Source organism: Panthera pardus, unplaced genomic scaffold (assembly GCF_024362965.1).
Source record: "Panthera pardus isolate Hobbes unplaced genomic scaffold, ASM2436296v1 HiC_scaffold_20, whole genome shotgun sequence".
In the NCBI taxonomy this organism is placed as follows: Eukaryota; Metazoa; Chordata; class Mammalia; order Carnivora; family Felidae; genus Panthera; species Panthera pardus.
Window position 1 is genome coordinate 55,125,070 of NW_026526766.1, and position 8,054 is coordinate 55,133,123.

Below are 8,054 nucleotides of genomic sequence, written 5' to 3' on the forward strand. Positions count from 1 at the left end.
CGCATGCTCTCTCTCGCTCTCTCTCTCTCAAAAATAATTAATTTTAAAAAACTGTTAAATGAATGCTTATGATCATCTTGATTATGTGGGAAGGGGAGAAGAACTATTGTTAAGTTATTTTATTTATTTGTTTGTTTGTTGCTAAATTATTTGAAACACGTAAGTTAAGAGCTGTTCACCAGGGAGCTGCTGAAGGTGAAGCTGACCCCAACAGCCTATGCCTAGAGGAAAATGCCTGACCAATGAGTGAGGAGGGTTATAACAGACCCCATCTGAAAAATGAGAAGGGAAAATGAAGATATGTCTTCCTTGTGTCCAGATGACGGGCAGGAGACAGGACTGAGGGGAGGTTAGGGGGCCACAGAACTATCCCAGGACCCTCTCTGTGGCCAGGAAGCAAGGAAACTGCTAACTGTCTATTCCTTGGGAGCATGCAGAGCCCACAAGGTTCCCACCAGCTTTATCAGCACCCCCACCCCCATCTAGAGGTGCCTAGAATGGGTAAATTTTTTGCTTCAGAAAGGTCCAGAGACCAGAAACCTTCAGAACAATATTGTCCGGCTGTCCAAACATGAACTGGTATTGCAGACAGACCCAAGACAACTTTCTCCAGCCCTTTCCACTTTCACCTTTGTCAGGTTGAAAACTAATCCCATCAGAGGAGATACCGGAAGAGGAAGTTGCAGTGCTGACTGGCCAAAAACTGGAATCTGGGTTTTGTAGTTTGCCTGTTGGATGTTGATCTGCCCAGAATTACCCACCTCCCCACTTCTCCCCGCAGGCTGCCTTCACCTGGTTAGTGGCATTTCCTGTACCCTTTCACAGCACCCTTATCTGCACCTGTCAGTTTACATTTCTCTTTTACCTTAGTAGATCAGAAGGACATAGAATAGTGCCTGGCACACAGTAGACAGTTGTTTCAGTTATCTAGATCTGCATAAGATATTGCCCCAAAACTTAGTGTCTTCAAACTAACCATTTCTGTCTCACAGTTGTTCTGCTTCACATGGTGTCATCTGGGGCACTGGCAGAGTCAAAAGTCCCCAAATTATTTCACTCACACTGGCAGTTTGTGTAGGCTAGAGGCTGACTGAGAATGATCGTGGGTCAGGGGCCTTGGCTCTTCTCCATTTGGACCTCTCCATAAAGGCCTCTCACATTGCTGCTAGGGTTTCCTCACAAAGTGAAAGGTACATTCTAAGAAGGAGCATTTCAAGACAAGGTAAGAAGATGTAGACCCCTTAAGGCCCAGCCTTAAGCATCACTTCTGTGGATATTTTATGTAAAACAACTTACTGAGCAGTCCAGATTGAAGGGGAGTAGATGTCTCCTCTTCTGGGTGGGTGGACAAGTAAAGAATCGGCAGCCATCTTTTTTTTTTTTTTTTTTTAATGTTTTATTTATTTTTGAGAAAGAGAGAGATACAGAGCTCGAGCAGGGGAGGGGCAGAGAGTGGGAGACACAGAATCCGAAGCAGGCTCCAGGCTCTGAACTGTCAACACAGAGCCCAATGTAGGGCTCAAACTCACGGACCACGAGACCATGACCGGAGCCAAAGCCAGACGCTTAACCCAATTAGGCACCCCGGCAGCTACCTATTTTTTAATCCACTGTAGTTTTCCCAGTGGCCACAAATTATTTAGGAAAAATTTGAGCATGAAAATAAATATTGATAGAAACAGTTCACAGCTGGGGCGCCTGGATGGCGCAGTCGGTTAAGCGTCCGACTTCAGCCAGGTCACGATCTCGCGGTCCGTGAGTTCGAGCCCCGCGTCAGGCTCTGGGCTGATGGCTCGGAGCCTGGAGCCTGTTTCCGATTCTGTGTCTCCCTCTCTCTCTGCCCCTCCCCCGTTCATGCTCTGTCTCTCTCTGTCCCAAAAATAAATTAAAAAATGTTGAAAAAAAAAAATTAAAAAAAAAAAAAAAAAAGAAACAGTTCACAGCCAATTGAACAAAATAAGAAACCATGTGTTCATACTGAATAAATAAAGAAATGAACATTTGATGAGTAACAAGATATTTACATAATTTCAAAGTACCTCCTCCACAATATGCTTACAATTTCAATGGAAAACATTAGAAAAATCCAAATTTTAAAACATTCTTGAAAATAACTATCTTGACCTCTTAAAAAAATGTCAAGTTCATGATAGTAAATGAAAAACTGGGGAACTTTTCCCCCACTGAAGGAGACTAAAGAGACATGATGACCAAATGCAACACTGTGATTCTGAAGTGGATCCTTCTGCTATAAAATATTTTGGGGATGACCAGTGAAACTTGAATGCAGACTAAGGATAAGGATAGTATTGCATCGATGTTAATTTCCTAATTTTGATGGTTGCATTGTGGTTATGTTCGAAATATGCATATAATATTTATGGGGTGGGGTGCCTGGGTGGCTAAATCCGTTAAGCGTCTGACTTTGGCTCAGGTCATGATCATAGTTCATGAGTTTGAGCCATACACTGGGCTCTCTGCTGTCAGCTCAGAGCCCACTTTGGATCCTCTGGCTCCCTCTCTCCCTCCTCTTTCTCTGCCTCGCACTCTCTCTCTCTCTCTCTCTCAAAAATAAATAAACATTAAAAAAAATTATAAAAACGAAAGAGAGAAAGAAGGAAATAGGGGCACCTGGATGGCTCATCGGTTAAATGTCCAACTCTTAATTTTTTTTCCAACTCTTAATTTCAGCTCAAGTTATGATCTCACGATTTGTAAAATAGAGCCCTGTGTCAGCCTCTACAGGTTCTGCGGGCTCAGTGTGGAGTCTGCTTGGGATTCTCTCTCTCCCTCTCTCTCTGTCCCTCCCCCACTTGTTCTCTCTCTCTCTCTCTCTCTCTCTCTCTCTCTCCCCCCCCCAAAAAAATAAATAAACATAAGAAACAAAGAAACAAAGAAAGGAAGGAAGGAAGGAGGAAGGAAGGAAGGAAGGAAGGAAGGAAGGAAGGAAGGAAGGAAGGAAGGAAGAATAGGCATTGGTCCTTAGGAAATCTGAGATCCAATCATGCATGTCACCAATTCCCCCTTCTCCAGAGTCAGGGAATGTGATACCTATCATTTCCACTGTTCTTCATACTTTGCGGTTGATTTCCTTCCCTGTCCTGATCATTTTTTGACCAGGTCCAGTCTGCCTATTTCCTTCATAAAAGACTAGCGCTCAGGACTGGTTGTGGCGTTCTAGCTGGGGTCCAAGTGACAGAACAGAGAAGGATAATCAGTTGCCTTCATAGTTCCAAGTATCAGATTTTCATCGATGCCTTCTAACACAACATTCACTTTTTGATGTCCATGTTAAACTAAGAGACAGGGCTGAAGACAGAATCCTAGAAGACTGGAAACACCCTACAAGTTGACTTGGATCCTTTAAATACAGTCACTGTGCCAACCAGGGTTTTTGACTGCAAAACAGTAATTATACCACTGCTCTGCCATGGCCACCGCTGCCAGCAAATACTCAGCACCACCACTTCAAGACTGCTCAAGCTGCTGCTGCTATTGCCATGAACACTTCCCACACTATCCTTGCCTCTTAGCATCATCCCCTAAGAAGTCAAAGTCCTTGGTCCAATTCACATACTTGAGTCCTAGCTGCCAGGAAGTGAAAAGGAGAATCTTCTTTCTGCTTCCATGGTGGAAGCCAGGGAACTACAACCCTCCAATATTATATTATTATTAGAAAATTATTCCAGGGCGCCTGGGTGGCTCAGTCAGTTAAGCATCTGGCTTCGGCTCAGGTCATGGTATATGGTATATGGGTTCAAGCCCAGCATCGGGCTCTCTGCTATCAGCCAAGAGCCCACTTGGGATCCTCTGTCTCCCTCTCTCTCTCTGCCCTCTCCCATTTGTGCATGCTCGCGCTCTCTCTCCCTCTCTCAGCAATAAGTAAACATTTTAGAAAATATTAAAAAAAGAAAATTATTCCAAAATAAGGGATTCTACGCTGAGTGGACAAATAAAATGACAAAGATTCACTCCAGTCATTCAGCAGGTTACTCTTCCTCTTGATGGTACTATCATTCAACCCATTTTTCTCATTTTACCTACAAGAATATCATGGCAGAGATTGTTAAAGTCCCTGCTGAAGATCCGATTTGCCAACAGACAGTCAGTTACAGCTCTGTGATCTATCACTTCAGGGACCCGTCATAAAAGGAAATTTGATTGTCCTTGCCTTGACTTGTTCTGGGAGATCTCTACTTCCCTTATATCTTTAAAAACCAATTTTGGGGGCGCCTGGGTGGCTCAGTTGATTAAGCATCCAACTTCAGCTCAGGTCATGATCTCATGGTTTGTGAGTTCCAGCCCCGCGTCGGGCTCTGTGCTGACAGCTCAGTGCCTATAGCCTGCTTCGGATTCTGTGTCTTGTCTCACTGCCCCTCCCCCACTTGTGCTCTGTTTCTGTCTCTCAAAAATAAATGTAAAAAAAATTTTTTTTAATTAAAAAAATCAATTTTTGGGTAAAAGTATAGTTTGCAGAATCAACTTGTTCTCTTTGTAATGGACAGGTGTTAATTTTGTTTACTCTTTATTCACTCATCCTTATGGTAAGAGGAGGTCCATTCTTACTGTGTGGTTGGGGTAGCCTAACCTCAAAACTCAGATACCATATAATTAATTGGGATAGGGCTCCTCGGTGGACTCATATTGGCCAATCAGAGCACTGTTTACTTCTGGCCACAGTAATTGGCTCAACAATTGACACATGATCCAAGGAGGCCAAGAAGCAAAGAACCCATCTTCCCTCAGGACTTCTAATTGAGAAATATGGAGAAACACTGAGAAAAAAATCTCTTCCGTTCCTCTGGGGTGACCAGCTTGGAGTTGCCAAGGGTATTATATTAGTTTTCTAAGATTCTATAACAAATTGCCAAACGTTCAGTGGCTTAAAACCAAAGAGCTTCATTCTCTCACAGCTATGGAAGCTAGAAATCTGAAATTAGGAGGCTAGTAGAGCCATCCTCCTTCTGAAATCTCTAGGAAAGAATCTTTCCTTGCCTCTTCTTGCTCCCGGTGGCTCCCAGCAACCACAGTGTTCATTGGCTTTTAGCTGCATCACTCCAATCTGCCTCCATGTTCACATGGCCTTCTCTGTGTGTATGTTTCTCTCCTGTCAGTGTGTCCTCTCCTCTTCTTACTAGGACACCAACCACTGGAAATAGGGCCCACTCTAATCCAGTATGACCTCATCTTGACTTAACTAATTGCATCTGCAAAGACCTATTTCCAAACAAGATTTATTCTGAGGGGAGACATGAATTTCAAGGGTTCCCTATTTAACCCCCTACAGCTGTCAAGTGGAAAGAGCCTGCCTGAGAATTAAGCCAACATGGAGTCATGGGGTATGTGTCCTAGTATGGCCGTATCTGGCCCTGTACTGATCAATTATATGAATTGGCGAATCTCCCCTTCTTTGCCTTAAGTCATCTTGAAGTGACAGAAAGAAACTGACTACCACCCCTACTTTTGTAAAATTAGAAAGTCATTTGCACATGACCCATGTTCCAAACTTCTCCCATCCTCCAAAAATCTCTGACAGGGATTGTGCAATCCCACTTGGAGGTGGAATGGATTTACCTCATGTACTTCATTTGGCCAGGAAACAAATTTATGTTGAGCAGCTAGACGATTTCTTATAATGCATCCCACCATTATTCCTTGCTTTTAATTTTTATTATGGAAAATTTCAAAAATACACAAAAGTGGGGAGAATAGTATAATGAGCCTCAATGTTTCTATCACCCCATGTTTGCTTCATCTACACCTCCAACTTCCCTCCACCTCCTGCAGGATTACTTCAAAACTCAGATACTATATAAGTAATTTATCCTCTTCAACCACTATTCTAAGTTTTAAATCCCCTCATTACTGTATTCGAAGACTTTTGTGCCTTGCAAGACTAAACAAGGCACTTTGGACATAGCGTCCACCAGAGTCTGCTGAATGGAGTCCCTGCCCTCAGAATTTCCAATCTATTAGGAGAGATAAGACAAGAAGCCCCTCCAGTACTTATCAAACGTTAGTGTAAACCATCTGGGGAGATGTTAAAACGCAGAAGCTACTCAAATATTTGTGAGGGGGTGGGAAATATGTGGGAGGGGGTGGGGAATTCTGCAGTTCTAATAAAGACCACAATGCTGCTGGTCTGTCAAAGGAGAAAAGACAGGGTACTGTATAAGGTAGAGGTGACAGGTCACCAGGCTTAAGAACTGTCTTTTGAATAGTTTACCACAGTTACTCAAACTAATTTTTACAATATTTCAGAGTGAGAAGAACACTGAACCAAGCACTGAGGGATCCAGAGAGGAAATTTTATAAACTCTGGGAAGGGAAGGCACAGTTACCTGTCAGTTTCAGAAATCTATAGGATAGTTAGAGTGTGAAAGTGGCTAGCCAGCTCATGGTGACTCTTTTTTCAAAAAACTTTACCCTCCTGGGACTGGTCCTCCATATCCATTTTTGTACTGCTTGAACCCACCCACCAGCCACAGTTGATTGGACCAAGGGTGAGCATCTGACCCAAGCTGGGTCAATCAGAGGGTCTCTCCTGAGAATTTGGATTTGAGATTCAGGACAGTCAGTCAGACCCTAGATATGGCTGGAATTGAAATTATGTAAATATTCCACCTTCTGCCAATATACAGAGAAGCAAAGAAAACTGAGAGAATGAAACTGACCATAAAGAGGACCTAGAAATGAAGAGAGCACTACCTACCTTCCTTAGGCTTCTTGCCTGTTCTCATCCCTCCTGAGGCCTAATAGCATTTCTGTGCCCCAGAACCCAATCTCCCTATATTGAAATCTTCCAGATATTGCATGAGTGAGTTTTAGATCTCTGCAACCAAAGAGACTGACAAATAGACAAGGTCATATAACAAGTGAGGACAAAGCCAGAGAGGGAGAAGGGTTAAGAGCTGCTGGGTTTAGGAATGCAGGTCAGTGTGGGTTTACCAGACAACTGGGCAGATGAGAGGTCATTTCTGGCCAAAACGAAGTCTCAGGAACCAGAAAAGAAACTTCCTCCCTGCAGGCAGTAGGCTGGGCCCTGCCTCTGGCTTCCTTTGAGGCCACCAGGTTCATGTTGCCTGCCTGCCTGTCTGCTACTTCTCACCTGGGAATTTGCCCCAGCCTTCCTGATTGTGTTAGGATGGGCCCTACCAGAAGGCACCTTGTTTCCACTAAGCTCTAAGAGCTGTGGCATTCCTGCTCTAGAGCCACCTGACAGTATCGTCTGCTCCTCCCAGGGATCTGGGGAGAGCTGCTGCCAGTTGGTTGTTATTCTGCCCATCTTCCTCATCAGCAGGCCACTCTGTGAGTCTCCAGCCTGTGAGGTATGAGGAGTTTAGTCCACAGGTGGGCCCTGAAGTCTGTGGCAATGATCCAAGCCCAGCCCTTTTGTTGCAGTTTGATGGTCAACTTATTCCCGTTGGCCCAGGATTGTCCCATGTCCCAGGACCCCTCTCAGTTCTGGAAAAACTGGGAGAGTCCTCAATGGAAACCTGCCTTAGCATTGTCTTTGGAAGGGCTCATCCCAGGTCTGGTGACTCCAGACCTCCAAACCCCAGCCTCCTCAGTGTCCCCACACAACTGGAATTTCTAAACTGCTTTCTGAAACCATTGCATCTTACACCTGTTGACCACACTGCAAATTAAAAGCACAGATACTCAAGCCTCCCATTCACTAATTGGCTGATCTTGGGTTAGTTATCTAAACTCTCAGTGCCTCACTGAAAAGTGGTACCAATAATACTATGCCTGCCTCATTGTGTTGTTGTGAGAAAAGTGAGAATAGTGCCTGACTGTATGAAAGCTGACAATTATTGTCATGCCCCTACCCTGATCTAGTCATTGCCTCCTCCCACTAAGGAGACCCTCACTCCCGGACACGCTTCACAGTCCCAGTGGCATGGCACAGACCCAGGCATAATGGGACGACCCAGGCTGCCTACAGAGGTGTCACCTAGTCCTCCTCTCCCTGGGCTCTGAGATTAAGCCTTGGAGCAGGGCCCGGTTTCTCTCATTTCCAGGCACAGTCCCTAAAGGGGAATGCTCATGGG